Here is a 17,483-nt window from a genome sequence, read left to right as displayed (position 1 = left end):
CAAACCAGCTGCACCCCATACCTGGGCAGAGCCTGCGAGCCGCGCGGTGAATACACAGACATCAGCATTTCCCAGCCCATTGAGGCTGGCCTTTCACGCGGAGGATTTTCCCCGTTTGTACATGAGCTGGGCTCCTTTCAGCAAAGGCTTATCCAAACCAATACTGGCCCCTGTGACCTGATTGGCCGCACCGAGGGGAGCAGGACTGCCCTGCCCCGGGAGCAGGGGCACCGTGAGTCACCCTCGCGCCCTTACGGTTTAGAGAGGGGGACAAACCTTTCCTTCTAGAAAATGCTCCAAGGGCTTCCTGTTTGCACCTGGGAAAATTCCACCCTAAATAACGTGGAAAGACAAAGAAAACTTGTGGAAACAGGATGACGCCAGCAGTCTGGCACCTGTTTATGGTGTGATGCGTGCAGAATGTACTTACCCAGGCGTGGCTTGAGTTTCAACAAGTGAAGTTGTAAAAAGCCCCAAACTGCGGGTAGGCAGACCTGTCCGCCCAAGATGGAGGAGGCGCTGAAGCCCGAGGGTGGGGCTGGAGATGGGCGGGCCCCTGAAGCCCCTTGAGGCCGGCAGCCTCCTTCCTCCCCCAGATTCCAGTGATTAACAATCAGCCACTTATTTGCATGAATGCAGCCAATTTTGACATATAATATGCATATATTTTTTGTAGTGGCAGACTTTCATTCATTCTGCAGAAAACCCTTACTTCTGTCTCCACTGTGTTTCCTCCAGGGAAACAAATCAGCATTTCATCAAAGGTTTCCTGGAGACCAGGTGTCAACAAGCTCAGAGGAGTGTCAGGACCTCCTTGGAGGGGAAAGTTGGATGTGGAGGGGGATCTCAGGGCCCCACTTCTGGTTCAAACAGAGCCAAAGTGTGTATGTTTCAGCAGGCAATGGATAAGCCAGTTGAGATCTATCCCTACAGTGGAATATTACTCAGCCATAAAAAGGAATGGAATTCTGAAACATGCTGTAACTTGGACAAACCTTGAAAGCACTATGTTAAATGAAAGCAGCCAGACACAAAAGGTCACATATTATGTGATTTTATTGACATGAAATGTCCAGAATAGGTAAATCCAGAGAGGCAGATACCAGCATTGTGAATGTGTCAAATGCTACTTAATTGCTCACTTTAAAATGGTTAATCCATTTGCAGCAACATGGATGGACCTAGAGATTATCACACTAAGTGAAGCCAGACAGACAGAGACAAATACATGATGTCACTTATATGTGGGATCTAACAAAAATTATACTAAGAAACTTTTATAAAACAGAGTTAGGCACTTCCATGGAGATCTGGTAGATAAGATGTTGCACTTCCATTGCAGGGGAAGTGGGCATGGGTTCGATCCCTGGTCAGGGAACTAAGATCCCACATGCTGTGCAGATTAATGTATATACCTTACTGTGTACAAAATAGATAACTAATAAGGACCTACTGTATAGCACAGGGAACTCTACCCAGTATTCTGTAACAACCTATATGGGAATAGAATCTGAAAAAGAATGGGTAACTCACTTCGCTGAACACCTTAAATTAACACAACATTGTGAATCAACTATATCTCATAAAAATAAAATAAAATGGTTAATTTTGTGTCATGTGGATTTCACCTCAATTTTTAAAAAGTGAATGTGTTTCATATCTTGAGATTCTGTATTAGATATTGCTTGAAAAAATAAATCTACTACTGGGGGAAAATTTTGCAAACAATTGCTTTTGGGTTTACTAATACTAGAGTTCCATAAAATTAAGAATTCAAGGGATAAGAAACAAGAACTTTGGTCTACCCTCATCCCCCACTCCCATCAAAAAGTCAAAAGAGAATTATTCTAGGGAAGAGAAACTTTTTAAGCAAAATATCTTAGATGAGCCCATTGGGAATGAAGAAAGGTCCCAAGCAAGTCTTCAGCAGGTGAGCAAACATAGCAAAACCCCGACAAAGAGACGGAGGGAATGGGGGCTCTACCCCAAGGAGAGGGGTGAAGGACGGAGAGAGGGTGGCCAACCAAAATGGTGGAGTCCCGTAAAGACTGGGAAGGTGGGGGATGTTCAGTGTTCAATTTTCAGCCGGATACACTTCAGCAGGGCAAATCCAGGAACCACCCCCTCGGTCAACTCCGCAGCCTCATCCATTGCTGTGACCACCACTAGCCCCAGACCACGGCTACCAGACACTAAGCATCATCGTTGACACCTCTCTCACTGCTGCTGTCCTGACCACCCCCAGGCAAGTAGACAGACTTTTCAGCTTCCATCCCAGGAACCAGTGCTCAGCCTCTTAAAAACATAGATTTCCCAGACACAGGGGATGGACCCAGAGGTGGGGCACCATGGAATCCAGAGTACTTTCATTCCCTAGCCGTGACCCCTTTCTCTCAAGGCAATACTCCGACAGGACCCCAACAGCAGTCTTATCACAGTCTATACATGTTTGTAGTTGATCAGCTTCCCTCTCTTTGTGCTGTTTTATTCCAGCAGATGACCAGTCTCCACTTCCTGCCACAGATGGCGAAAGGCTCATGTATGTGAGCTCCGTCGTCTGTCGCTGGGACAACCTGCCTTTGGAGGCAGGATAAGGTTGTGATTATGAACCAGCCCCTGGGGCCAGAGCACTGCCCAGGGAACACCAAATCCACCTACCTGATGTATAAATGTTGGCAAATTATTTAACTTCTCTGTGCTCAGTTTTGCATCTCTAAAATGGGAATCATAACAATTCGTCCCTTGTGACTGTGGTGAGATACGTTCCAGAAAGCTCTTGCAATAGATTAAGCACTTGATAAATTGTTGGCTATTTTATTATTAACTGGCAGTGGGTTTCTTTGGAGCCCCCAACAGGCAAACCCCACAGCAAAATGAAACTTATGCTGCCTTCTTTTTTATCCCTTCAGAAAAATCACAAATTCAGGTATTACTAACTAGAAATCAAAGAGATCCAACCAGTCCATCGTAAAGGAGCTCAGTCCTGAGTGTTCATTGGAAAGACTGATATTGAAGCTGAAACTCCAATACTTCAGCCACCTGATTCGAAGAGCTGACTCATTTGAAGAGATCCTGATGATGGGAAAGACTGAGGGCAGGAGGAGAAGGGGACGACAGAGGATGAGATGGCTGGATGGCATCACCGACTCGATGGACATGAGTTTGGGTAAACTTCGGGAGTTGGTGATGGACAGGCAGGCCTAGCGTGCTGTGGTTCATGGGGTCGCAAAGAGTCGGACACGACTGAGCGACTGAACTGAACTGGAAATCAGTATATCAGCTAAACTGACTCATGCATTAAGAGACAGATGTTGATGAAGACTATGTATAACATAGGCCAGTAAGAAGTACATGGTTCCAAGAACACTGCCAAAGCAATTGACATTGAAATATTTACAGGGCAAGTGACATGTTGTTCCAACTCTGTCCCTCTATATGATCATCGCTAGCTGCCCGATGGTAATTTAACTAGAGTTATTCTAAGTCCTTGGGTGAATAAAACTGCACTTGTTCAAAAATGATCCACAGTTTAGGTTTCTAATTGATTCAAGGCAGCTTGCCACAAGCCAGAATGAATTCACAAAGCTTTCTTCTACCCACCTAGTCTCCTGTAGATTCAAATATAAACTTTGTTTTGAAAGATAGTTGTTTGCAACAATTTTTATTTTTCAACTGGTGTACGGATTGGTGTCACATCATCACAGCTGCAAATATAAACCAGGACAGCCTTTTTCCCTGTTTTAAAAAGACATTTATTTGGCTGGGTCAGGTCTTAGTTGGGGCATGAGGGATCTAGTTTCCTGACCAAGGATCACACCCCTGCATTGGGAACACAGGGTCCCAACCACTGGACCAGCAGGGAAGTCCCAAACCAGGGCCACCTTCGGTTCATTCACTCAGTAACTCATCTATTTAATAAATACTGAGCTCTTTCTACGAGCTCAGCACTGAGGTGCTATGTTCCCCTGCACTTACAGCAAAACTATTAATATGAGGCAGGTATGTTCTTTTTGTATGGATAAACAGTTGAAGTCCAGGAGAGAGTAAGAGGAAGGATGAAGTCTGTTTGGCCCCAACCCCAGTATTCAATGACCAGTGTAGTACTGTCACCCTGGAAGATTTTCACCTAGAGTCCAAAGGTAACTAACTGCCTTTATTGCTCACTCATTTATTTCTGTAGCAGAGCATGGAGTTTCCAACTGTTGTCCATTGAAGCTTCTTGGGAAGGCCCCAGCTTATGAATTCCCCTCACTAATCTGGAGCAGGGTAGAAGGTAAGGTTTGGGCTGGTGATGAACAATCATGGCTGGGGCAGCCTAGCAGGGGTGGGTAGCCAGAAGCATTGCTGAGAGGAGCCAAGAGCATCACTGGGGAAATGGGACTTGGAGTCAAGTCCAACAGAGGAGGGGATGAAGCCAGGAGAACCAGCACGGCAGCTAAGCTGTGCGGAGCAGCATGGGGGTGGAGGACACGGCTCAGAAACCAAATTGTGCTGTCTGAGCTGATCCCCCACTTTACCTGCTGTGTACAGGGTGGGAGGCACAAGGAGTTGGAGAAACGAAGTTGAGATCGTGCAGGCCTGGTTTCATCGGTGATAACACCTGGACTCAGGTTTGGCAGCCAAACTCCCACCGTCCTGTGAACAGTCTTCTGGGCTGTATTGATTCATCAATCTCATTGAGTTATCTGTGCGGGCTTTTAATTCTCTGGTTTAAAAACTCTCTTTCTGTATATGGGGGGAAATGTATGTATTTTACAGGCTTCATACACTTTGATTCTTCTTCAGCATTGAATTGTTTCGATTGTTGACCTTGGAGATCACCTTCTCCAACACAGACGAGGAAGTGGAGGCTAGAGGGTGAAAATGATCTGCCTGTCCTCTCACAGCAAACCCAGGCTGGAACCAGAACTGGACTCAGACCAGGCTTGCTTCCAAGAGGCCGGCTGCCCTGCCAAGGCCTCTGCAGGCTCTGGAGTGGTCTCCAGACCAGCCTAGCAAGATCAGATAGACCCATCTTTCCAGCGTGGCACTGCCTCTGGGAACAGTGGCCTCCGGCCATTCGAGCCCTGCATCAGCCCAGGATGTGGGGGGCCCTGACTGGGAGGGAACGCTTGCTCGCTGGCAGCGAGCTCAGATTCACCTGACCCAGCAGCTCCTTTGGCTGCTTGGCAAACCCCGTGACCTCAGCTAGCTGCTGTTCCCACAAATGGCCCCAACCCTCACTCCAGGCAGGCAGCAGCCTCAGCGTCTTCCTCCGGTGGCTGAATTCAGTTCCTCTAAGTCCCTACCTTGCACAGCTGAGCACGGAGCTACTTATAGCTCTGTTATCATGTTCCTGTTTTAATACAAACAAACACCCGTAGCCTGGGAAGGGGATTTATTAATATTAAGAGGCACTGCCTGCTTTCTGCCCTGGCAGAGGCCCTCCCTGAGCACCGCGGACCTGGCTGCTCCAGGGGTTGGAGTGAAATCACAAATCTTCCTTCGTACCCTCCCTTAGCCTCTTGTCTTCCTCTTGACCTGCATGGGGCTCTTGAGTGACACTGGCTGACATTTTCAGCATCTCCTCTCCTCTCTGTATTCCTGTAGGTGTTTTTCGTTTCATTTTCAAAGTTGCTCAGTCACGTCTGACTCTTTGTGACCCCATGGGCTATACAGTCCATGGACTTCTCCAGGCCAGAATACTGGAGTGGGTAGCCTTTCCCTTCCCCAGGGGAATCTTCCCAACCCAGGGATCGAACTCAGGTCTCCTGCATTGCGGGCGGATTCTTTACCAGCTGAGCCAGCAGGGAAGCCCAAGAATACTGGAGCGGGTAGCCTATCCCTTCCCCAGCGGATCTTCCCGACCTAGAAATCAAACTGGGGTCTCCTGCATTGCAGGCGGACTCTTTACCAACTGAGCTATCAGGGAAGCCCCCATCTCTGAAGCCACCTGGAAACTTTGATGTGAAAAGTCGAGTCTCACGGAACTTAGAAATCACCTGTTCTCACACCATGGAGATCAGACACAAGACTCTGCTGGTGAGCGGCTCGGCCAGTTATTAAGTTCTTGTTTCTCAGCTCCAAATCCACGCTCTTCAGATGCTGGGAGACTCTGAAAGCCCCACTTCTGCTTTGCCAGCTGCTCCTTGAGAGTCTCTGCCAGGGGAAGGCAGAGCCCAGAGGAGTGGGGTGTAAGTAAGGCACACAACTCCCTGTCTGCTCCCCACTTCTGGGAACATCGCCCCAGGCTCAGCAGCCACAGTCGCCTCGCCGGGCAGCAGAGGAGTCCAGTTTTGCCAGCTCTCACAGAGCTAGCCTCACAGACATCAGCCCCAACTGACTGGAAATCCCTCCCCTTCTGTGGGGCCCCTCCTCCACACCCCTAAATAATAACCCCTACTTCTCTGTGCTTCCTAAGCCCTAAGTGTGACACCTGTTTCCTGCAGTGGCTGCCTTTCCCCATCCCTTAGAGTCTGTCTTTGTATTTACCCAGATAGAAATCCTTTATATTAAATTCTTGCTGTTGAAATAACTGGGACATTCTGCCTTCTGACTTGACTCTGATATGCTGGCAGAGCTGAGATCAAACCCAAGTCTTCTTTCTCCTGGTTCCGGACTTTCTGTCCTGAAACCCAGTAACCATGGGTCCAATTAAATAAAGCGAGTTCACTCAATCAGCAGTTCTAACTTTTATGGTGGCTTAGAGCTAAGTTGTGTCTGACTCTTTGCAACCCCATGGCCTGTAGCCCACCAGCTCCTCTGTCCATGGGATTTTCCAAGCAAGGATACTTGAATGGATTGTCATTTCCTTCTCCAGGGGATCTTCCTGACCCAGGGATGGAACCTGCATCTCCTGCATTGGCAGGTGGATTATTTACTGCTGAGCCCCCAGGGAAGCCCCCACACACAGATTGCTGCTGCTGCTAAGTCGCTTCAGTCGTGTCCGACTCTGTGCGACCCCATAGACGGCAGCCCACCAGGCTCCCCCGTCCCTGGGATTCTCCAGGCAAGAACACTGGAGTGGATTGCCATTTCCTTCTTCAATGCATGAAAGTGAAAAGTGAAAGTGAAGTTGCTCAGCCGTGTCCGATTTCGTGACCCCATGGACTGCAGCCTACCAGGCTCCTCTGCCCATGGGATTTTCCAGGCAAGAGTACTGGAGTGGGCTGCCATTGCCTTCTCCCACACACAGATTACGATCACATAAATACAGCCCCTGATTGGGGACAAGGCTCCTGGATGGCTTGTCCACTACCCAGTCCCTACCTGGTCATACCAAGAATTGAGGATATCAAAATCCTGTAACCTGTCTGCCCAGCAGAGGGCCACTGGTCTTGAGTGGAGAAACAGAAAGCTAACATAAGGCTTTTGTTGACAGATGTTGAGCATCAGGCCAGAGAGTTTAGGTAACTGGCCCCAGTGTAAAGAGCCTCACTCTTGGTGGAGCATCCCAGCTCTCCTCCATCCTGCAGTGAGCCAGACTGGGCTCCTTCTCAGGCCCAACACAGGATTCCTCCAGAGAAGGAATGGTCTTCCTGTAGCAGAACAACTTGATTTAATCTGTGTAGATGCAAGTACTGGCAGGAGCTGAAGGCCAGAAAAATGAGCTATTTACCCTGCTCCCCATGTGAAATGACAGTACTTGAGGTTTGGTTCTTGAGATGGAAGGTCAGAGAAGAGGTCACAAGGTCAGAGAAAGGAAATGGGGGCTGGAGGAGATGAACCTGGGCTTTGGTATGAGACAGAGAAAAAGGTAAAGAGGCGGTGGAACTTCCCCTGAAATGGGGTAACTTGAATAATAAGAATGTCTAACATCATTTTGGAGAAGGAAATGGCAACCCACTCCAGTATTCTTGCCTAGAAAATCCCATGGCTGGAGGAGCCTGGTAGGCTGCAGTCCATGGGATCGCTAAGAGTCGGACAGGACTGGGCAACTTCACTTTCACTTTTCACTTTCACGCATTGGAGAAGGAAATGGCAACCCACTCTAGTGTTCTTGCCTAGAGAATCCCAGGGACGGGAGAGCCTGGTAGGCTGCCATCTATGGGGTTGCACAGAGTTGGACACGACTGAGGCAACTCAGCAGCAGCAGCAGCATGCAGCTTTTTAATGGGGAGACCCGGGGTCTCCACTAGCACTCAAATCCCAGGATATTTGACACAGGTCTTGAAAGGTCTAGTTCATGAGCTGGAATCTGGTTCTTTGGGGACAGAGGCCAGGTATTCATGGTAATGATGCCCTCTAAATTTTGAACCTCTAAACTAGAACCTGGGGATAATCATGGAATCCCTGCTTGAATACCTGCAGTGATGGGGAACTCACTGCATCCTGAGGCATCTTGTCTGGAGAGAGGTATACTGGTTCACTGGAAAGTTACTTCTATTGCTCCACAGTCCAGATTCCCACTCATGATTCCTTGAGACTGAACTGAGGACTCTGGACAGTAGTGACTACAACTTGGATGTGGGCTGGGCAGTAGCCAGTGCTGAGGCCTGAGGACCAACACGGCCTATCTAACTGACTTTATGGACCATTATCTTAGACATGGGTGCAGACTTTTACTCAAGCGCCAGTCTAAATCTGCCTTGTTCTGAGACTGCATTCAATCAGCGTGTTCTCTCGTCTTCATGACTGATGAGTGGTAGCTCTCAGTTAGCCAGCCCACAGCTGACCACAGACACGTGAGGGACCATAGCTGAGACCAGCCAAAATTGCCAATCCACAGAATCGGAGGCTAAATGAGTGGTTATTGTTGTCAACCACCAAGTTTAGGGATGGTTTATTACATTGTTGTTGTTTGGTCGCTAGTTATGTCCAACTCTTCATGACTCCATAAACTGCAGCGCACCAGGCTGCCCTGTCCTTAACTTTCTGCTGGAGTTTGTTCAAACTCATGTCCATTGAGCTGGTGATGCCATCCAACCTTCTCATCCTCTGCCATCCCCTTCTCCTCTTGCCCTCAGTCTTTTCCAGCATCAGGGTCTTTTCTAATGAGTTGGTTCTTCGCATCAGGTGGCCAAAATATTGGAGTTTCAGCTTTAGAAGCATCAGTCCTTCCAATGAATATTCAGGGTTGATTTCCTTTAGGATTGACTGGTTTGGGGGGATCCTTTTAATATTCCTTCATACCAGCCTGCACCCAATTCTGCTTGGCCATCTTGAAAACATCGCAAAGAACACTACGTAAGAGAGGATCAATGGACAGATCAAATCCCTCTCGGGTGGTGAGATGACAGCTTCTGAGAACAACTTCTTGACGGGTGGCCACTAGTGACATCCTGGTCTGGACCAGACTGTCATTGCCCGGTAATCCCCTGAGGACGATGCTCTGAGCATCCCATGTTACAAACCACACATAAAGCCTTAGCCCAAAGTGGAAACACGAAGCTGAGTATTGATTTGCAGTAAGGGATCTCTCTTTTTTTTCTGTCAAAACAGATCTTTGCTGATACATTTAAATATAAGGCTCTCCTTACTCACAATTTCCATACAGTCCTTCTCTGTGGACTGGACACTAGCAAAACCTGTTTCTTATGAAAACAAGCTGCTGAAACCCACAAAAATTCAGACATCACTTTGAATCCAAAAGCTGAACTGTGCTGTCATTTTTGGAAATCAAATATGGTATCAACCTAATTGGGAACTGCAGGCTAAGGGGAGGGTGGGAGGAGGCTGGAATGAGGGCTAGGAAGGCTGTTTCAATGCAAACAACACGACAAAGATCTTGAGTGTAGATGTGGTACTGGTGCCAGTCACATCAGAGCCAAAGATATTAACACAGATGAGTCATGAGTTAGAGCTAAACTAAGAAATGGAAGATATTTGCCTTCTCAGATGGTAAAGAGTCTGCCTGCCACGCAGCAGATCCAGGTTCAGTCCCTGGACTAGGAAGATCCCCTGGAGAAGAGAGTGGCAAACCCACTGCAGTATTCTTGCCTGGGAAATCCCACGGACAGAGGAGCCTGGTGGGTTACAGTCCATGCGATTGCAAAGAGTCAACACAACTAGGAGATTAACACATAGTGACATGATACAGTGAGTAAGACTTTGCAAATGTAATTGGTAGGCTTTAGAGTTTTGGCTAACATCAGGCACTTTCACTATGTAAAATAGAAAATAGCTTTCTAAAACCTCTGTTCTTCCGGTAAGTTTTTTGTAAATTTATCTTTAAAAAATTAGAGGACTTCTCTGGTGGTTCCAGTGGCTAAGAGTCCATGCTTCCAATGTAGGGGTTCTAGATTCAATCCCTGGTCAGGGAACTACATCCTACATGCCACAGCTAAGACTGGTCCAGCCAGAAAAATAATTACCTGATTTTAAAAAATAAGGATAAAAATAGCTATTATATAATTTTTAAAGCCCTAATAAATAAGATTTTGTTAAGTCTTATCATTTTTTAAGACTTTGTTAAGTCTTATTCTTTTCAGCAAGAACAAAAGAACATCTTAATTCTATTTTCCTGTTTTTTTCTTGAAGGACTGGAGAGCATCTGCTGGTCTCGAACCAGCCTCAGAGAGGGTAATTGGGTGATTTGATCACTCTGTAGTCGAAGGAACCACTGAGCTACAGCCAGCCCCTGTTTTCCTGTTTTTAAGCTAGCTTTGGGGACAGCTGAAACAACAGAGGCATCCTAACCACCTGCCTCCCACTATTTCCACCCCAAAGGATACAAGACAATGAGAAAGAGAAAGGAACTATATGCAAAAACCAGACCCTTAGTAAAAAAGAGAAGTTTAAGCACTTTTCAAAATAACTGTAAATAAAAAGAGAAAAGTCAGACAGTCCCAGGGCACAATTCCTCGGCTCCCAAGCTCACCCCAGCACGGAGCTTTGTAGAAAGTACACAGACCTAGTACCCTAATGATGAAATAAATATTCCCACTTTAGGGGCTTTGCTGGTGGCCTAGTGGTTAAGATTCTACACTCCTAGTGCAGTGGGCACAGGTCTAATTCCTGGTCAGGGAAGATCCTGCATGTCACATGGTGTAGCCAAAAAATGTTCACCCTAAGGCAAGATAAGAACAATTTAAACAGAACTTTTCTCTGCCCACTTGCGCTTCCTCCCTCCCCTCCGGGATGCATCATGTATCTGTATGATACCTCAACAGACTCCCCTCAACAGCGGCAGAAAGACCCATTCAACTATAAAGACCAATGTTTCTCCTTCTGGCACGAATCGGGTAACTCCTTAGAATAAAATATTTCTCTCCAGTCTTGTAAGGGGTGATGATGACCCACCACTTGCCTTGCACACATGGACATCTTTGGTGAACTTTATGTCAATATCTCATTTCCCTTAAAGATAGTGATTGGTGCAGAACAGACAGGTCAGATAACCTGGGAAGATACTGTGTCACTCCTAACGGAAGTTCTTTGCTTAACTCCCTACATGCACCTGTGTGCTAAGACGCTACAGTCATGTGTGACTCTGGAATCCTAGGAACTGTAGCCCACCAGGCTCCTTTGTCCATGGGATTCTTCAGGCAAGAATACTGGCGTGGGTTGCCATGCCTTCCTCCAGGGGATCTTCCCAACCCAGGGATCGAACCTGAGTCTCATATCTCCTGCATTGGCAGGTGGGTTCTTTACCATTAGCACTATCTGGAAAGCCCAAATACTTACTTAGGACCTTATTAGTGTTACTAGGTGTATTACCTTGGAGAAGGCAATGGCAAGCCACTCTAGTACTCTTGCCTGGAAAATCCCATGGATGGAGGAGCCTGGTAGGCTGCAGTCCGTGGGGTCGCTAAGGGTTGGACACGACTGAGCGACTTCACTTTCACTTTTCACTTTCACACATTGGAGAAGGAAATGGCAACCCATTCCAGTGTTCTTGCCTGGAGAATCCCAGGGATGGGGGAGCCTGGTGGGCTTCCGTCTATGGGGTCACACAGAGTCAGATATGACTGAAGTGACTTAGCAGCAGCAGCAGCAGGTGTATTACCTGTATTCTGCCTATTTACTAGATCTTTGGTTCTTGCATTATCAAATGTGTGACTGAACCTCAGATAAAAATAACAATGATTAGATTACTTGAAATGATTGATGAAATATATAGCCCTATAAGACCACGATGGTAATAGTCTAACTTCTAGATAAGAGTCAACAAGAAGAAACCAAACAGACTAATAAGACAGATGGCCCAGAGGCTTTTGACTTCTGTTAACAGAACTAGTCCAGCAACAGCACATTGAGTGGCTTATCAACAAAATCACCTGAAATAGGAATGAGAATTCCCAGTGCAGTGGGACAAATTAGACATGAAATGCCTCCCAAAACTTGGGAGGAATTAAGATGCTTCCAAAAGATAAGCACTACTCAGTTCTACCAGACACACTATAGTCACAGACCTGCATACAATATACCTTGGAAGGAATTCAGGGCAAAGATCAGGATGAGGCACTCTGTACTCTGGGAAAACTGACAACACAGGCCTTCAGATAGTTAGATACCTTCAGGAGAAAATTTGTATGAACCTGGATTCTTGCATCTTCCCTTACTTAAAAAAGCACTAAAACTGTTAACTGAAATGTCTGCTCCTGTGGCTAGCAGCAAACTTCTGCTCAAGTGTGTCCCTGAGTGCATGGATCCTCTTCTGCAAAATCACATATACATTGGCCTCCTCTTACCTTTTCAGAGCAGTTCTCAGAGCTCTCTGGGAGGCTGTCTCATGGATTATAATACTCAAGTTGAATGGAATGAAAATTTCCTTTCTCAGATTGACTTGGAATGATTTTTTTTCCTTTGCTACCATAAAAATGGTGAAGATAGAAGGAAGATGAAGTTGGTCTAAAATTATTGTCAGAATGATTAACCACTCTAAGTCAGGAAAAAAAAAGGTGTGTGAGCAAGTTAGAGCCTGGACTTCAAAGGGGCAGGGCCTCAAAACAGAGGGCATTTAAAAAGACAGGCATAATATAAAACTCAGTGCTCTGGGGAAGGGGAAAAAAAGCAAAAACTACAGGAGAAGCACTCTATGGCAACTGTGTGCTGAATGGGGAAAAGAAGGAGGAAGAGAAAATTTAGAGACTGACAAGGAAAAAAGAGAACCACAAAACCTTCCCCACCCTGTGCCACCAAACTTGGCAGCTGTACAGACAGAACAGGGCAGTATTAACCCAGCAATTCTGGAGAGCATCCCAATATTATAAAAATGCAAAAGAGGAATATCAACAAATCTATACAGAGCTATTGCAAAACAAGAAATATCAGGAGACAGCAATATATCACCTGGGGAAAATCTTTCCCCCACCCTCAAAACAGCTAGAAAGTAGAAGAAAATTGTAAGTCAGTCCACCAACTCTGAATATTCATTGGAAGGACTGATGTTGAAGCTGAAGGTCCAATCCTTTGGCCACCTGATGAAGAGCGGACTCATTGGAAAAGACCCTGATGCTGGGAATGATAGAAAGCAAAAGGAGAAGAGGCTGGCAGAGAATGAAATGGCTGGATAGCATCACTGACTCAGTGCACAAGAATTTGCACAAACTCTGGGAGATAGTAAAGGACGGAATAGCCTGGAGTGCTGGAGTCCATGGGGTCACAAAAAGTGGGACACAACTTAGTGACTGAACAACACCACCAAACAGAATTAAATGTTCTTAAACAAGCATTTGAGCATATGTCAGTTCAATTCAGTCACTCAGTCGTGTCCCACTCTTTGCAACCCCATGGACTGCAGCATGCCAGGCTTCCCTGTCCATCACCAACTCCTGGAGCTTGCTCAAACTCATGACCATCAAGTCCGTGATGCCATCCAACCATTTCATCCTCTGTCGTCCCCTTCTCCTCCCACCTTCAATCTTTCCCAGCATCAGGGTCTTTTCCAATAAGTCAGTTCTTCACATCAGGTGGCCAAAGTATTGGAGCTTCAACTTCAGCATCAGTCCTTCCAGTGATATTTGGGACTTATTTCCTTTAGGATGGACTGGTTTAATCTCCTTGCAGTCTAAGGAACTCTTAAGAGTCTTCAACACCACAGTTCAAAAGCATCAATTCTTCAGCACTCAGCTTTCTTTATAGTCTGAGTCTCACATCCAAACATGACTACTGGAAAAATCATAGCTTTGACTAGATGGACCTTTGTTGGCAAAGTAATGTCTCTGCTTTTTAACATGCTGTCGAGCATATGTAAAACTTCAAATCAGAAACTCAAAAATTCAATGAACAAAAATCAGGGAGAAATGTAAAGACAGTTGACTGGACTCAAGAAGGAAACAGAAAACGGCTGGATTACCTCAGAAATTAATAAATCACAAGTCACCCAAGAAAGAATAGATTCAAAACAAGAAAGTTTAAAAAGGGCACTGAAGAAAATCAGATAAATGGTGAAGAGAATGAGAAATGACATTAGAAAGAAGAAATAAGACTTCCCTGGTGATCTAGTGGTTAAGAATCTGCCTGCTGATGCAGGGAGCACGGTTCGATCCTTGGCCCGAGAAGATTTCACGTGCCATGGCACAACTAAGTCATGAGTCTCCAGTACTGAGCCCATGCTCTAGAGCCTGTGCTCTGCAACGAGAGAGGAGCCTCCACACTGCATCTAGAGAGCAGCTGCCACGTCACAACTAGAGAAAGCCCATGCACAGCAATGAAAACCCAGAGCAGCCAAAAACAATAAACAAAATTTTAAAATAAATAAGTTCTAGTTGTGGCATTGACCATAATTAAAACTATTTTTTTAAAAGAAGAAAGAAGCAAATAAGGTCAGAGAGAAAATATGGAAATGGGAGACAGAGAGTAATATCCCTTTTGTTGAAGTCCTTGAACAAGAAAACAAAACAATAGAGGACAGCAGCTATTTAAAAACTTTGATTCAAGAAAAAATTCCTGAAATGGAAAAATACCCGAATCTGTACACATTGAAAGGAATCACTGAATACCTGGGAAAACTTACCCAGAACAATCAATTCCCCAGGCAGCAGAATTCCTAAGTTATTATATGCTGAAACCTGTTTTATTTTAGCCTTGAGATACGAAGAACAGGTAGACTGAAGATGAACTCCTTCATTCACACTTTAGTTCATTGGGTTTTGGAGGGGTTTTAAAATGCTATTGTATGATTACTTTGCTTTGTGTGTTGATTTTTAATAATTTGATAGCACTCTAATTCTTTTGGCTTTATAAGTTATTTGATATTTCTCTCTGGAGGTCATGAGAATTTTATCTTTTATCTTTGAAATCTAATAGTTTTACTATTTGATAAATGGGGACCAAAACTCAAGCAGAAAATCTCACTGTTGCTAAGTTAAAGAAGCAGAGTTTGAGTCTGTCAGAGAGGATAGAATTGAAGGGGGAAGCTCTTTAGGGAAAGAGTCACAGAGGGGGAACCCCAAAATCTGTACACAGATTCCCCTCAAGTCGCTGACCAATTCCTAGAATGCACAACCTCAGGATAAGCTCCAAAGAGCTCAAGAAAAAGCAACAGCTAGAAGCTAAAAGATCTGAGAGGTGGTTTTAGCAACTGCCCAGTGTTGAGAGGGTGGTTTGCAGTTCAAAGTCCCGTAATTAGAAGTGTAATGAAAGTATTAGTCACTCAGCTATGTTCAACTCTTCTCGACCCCATGGACTGTAGCCTGCCAGACTCCTCTGTCCATGGAATTCTCCAGGCAAGAATACTAGAGTGGGTAGCCATTTCCTTCTCCAGGGTTTCTTCATGACCCAGGGGTCGAACCTGAGTCTCCTGCATTGCCAGCAGATTCTATACTGTCTAAGCCATTAGGGAAGCCCCCCCATGGAACTGGAGGGGCTTGGTTAATGCTTTGCACTTCTCATTAAAACCCTGGAAGAACTACACCATATGAATAAAGACTGAATTTCAGGACTAAACATTATCCCCTAGGAATAAGGGCTAAATCAAAACAGACCTACCTTAACAAGGTCTAAAACTAAGCCACCACATGATCAAGGTAATCCCCCAGTAACTTAACTGCCTGTAGAGGAAAATACAATATTATTTAAAGAAAGAGAATAGAATCTAGTACCTACAGATACTGTGATACTCAATACATAATAACAGACTGCTGGATATGTGAGGAAGCAGGAAAAGAGAACAGAAAACAGAAATCAAGAGGGCGAATGATCAATAAAAGCAGACACACAGATGTCCTAGAGGTGGAAGTAGTAGACAAGTACTTAAAAATAAGTCTTACAAACAGGACCAAAAAGGTAACTATAATGGTGAAAGACAGGACGTTTCTGGAGGACATATATAATGGAGGATATAGGAGAGTTATGGAAACTTGGGTGGAAGGGGGGTGTGAAATAGAAAAGGACCTTAAGAGACATATCAACCCAAGGAAATTTGTGGTTCTCATTTGAGCCCTGATTGAAATAAACTGCCTTAAAAAAATGAGACAACCAGTGATATTTGAATACCAGCAGGATTTTTAATATTAAAGAATTATTGTTTATTTTTAGGTATGATAATGTTATCATTATACACATATTAAAAGGAGTCCTCATCTTTTAGAGGTACGTACCTTAATATTACTGATTAAGTGATGGAATGATTTGCTTGAAAACAATATCATAGTTGGGACAGAAATTAATGGTAAGTAGAGTTATCAATGAAATAAGATTGTCCAGCTGTAGATAATCATTGAAACTAGTAATTGGTATATGAGGATTCTTATAATATTCTCCTTACCTTTGTGCATGCTTGGAAAGCACAATAAAAAGTGAAGAAAGGGAAGGAGATTGTGAGAGAAGGAAAGAAATTCTTCCTCTTTTATGTGTGACTCCAGTTCTCCAACAACCCCAACTGAGTCAATCTTTGCCCCATCCATGGTGATGATTGCAATCAGATCATCCCTTTCCAAGCATACATGAAGGTGACCTGCTAGTAATTTGCTGTCATTGTTCAGTTGCTAAGTCATGTCCGACTCTTTGCAACCCCGTGGACTATTGCCTGCCAGGTTCCTCTGTCCATGGGATTTCCCAGGCAAGAATACTGGAGTGGGTAGCCATTTCCTTCTCGAGGAGATATTCCTGACCCAGGGATTGAACCCAGGTCTCTTACACTGCAGGTGGTCTCCTGCATTGCAGGCAGATTCTTACTGAGTGAGCCACCAGTGCTGTGTGCTGTGTACTAAGTCACTTCAGTCAGGTCCAAGCCTTTGTGATCCCATGGACTGTAGCCCCCAGGCTTCTCTGTCCATGGGATTTCCGAGGCAAGAATACTGGAGTGGGTTGCCATGCCCTTCTCCAGAGGATCTTCCTGACTCAGGGATTGAAACCATGTCTCTTCTGTTTCCTGCGTTGGCAGGTGGCTCCTTTACCACTAGCACCACCTGGGAAGGCCCAGGCCACCAAGGAATGAGGCATTTGCAAAAGCATCTCAGTCTTAGACAGCCTGGGGCTGGTGCTGGGGGAGAGGGAAGTACACTCAACAGATGTCAAATCGTGATGCTTCTGCCAGATGATGTACACAATACCCTCACCAAATGTTCTTCAAAGAACTGGAACACATAAGAGGATGATCTTGTGACTGACAGGATTCA

General features: G+C 45.3%; 1 protein-coding gene across 15 annotated transcripts in view; it reads right to left on the bottom strand.

Moving 5' to 3' along the window:
• TACC2 (transforming acidic coiled-coil containing protein 2) overlaps window positions 1-17,483 on the bottom strand; it is a 232,095-nt gene that overhangs the window by 210,240 nt on the left and 4,372 nt on the right. The window contains exon 2 of one of the 15 annotated variants that reach the window (XM_088842390.1): window positions 4,518-4,654. The exons of 13 other annotated variants lie outside the window; for them this stretch is intronic. The gene's annotated coding sequence lies outside the window, so the exon portion shown is untranslated. Of the gene's footprint in view, window positions 1-21; window positions 4,493-4,517; window positions 4,655-17,483 lie in introns of those variants that run through there. One more of the 15 variants, XM_088842397.1, reaches the window with a different exon arrangement.

The sequence above is a fragment of the Moschus berezovskii genome, chromosome 12, assembly GCF_049115385.1.
Source record: "Moschus berezovskii isolate FMDL1 chromosome 12, NW_MosBer_1.0, whole genome shotgun sequence".
Taxonomy (NCBI): Eukaryota; Metazoa; Chordata; class Mammalia; order Artiodactyla; family Moschidae; genus Moschus; species Moschus berezovskii.
The sequence above is the reverse complement of the archived record's forward strand: the minus strand, read 5'-3'. Positions and strand labels throughout refer to the sequence as shown.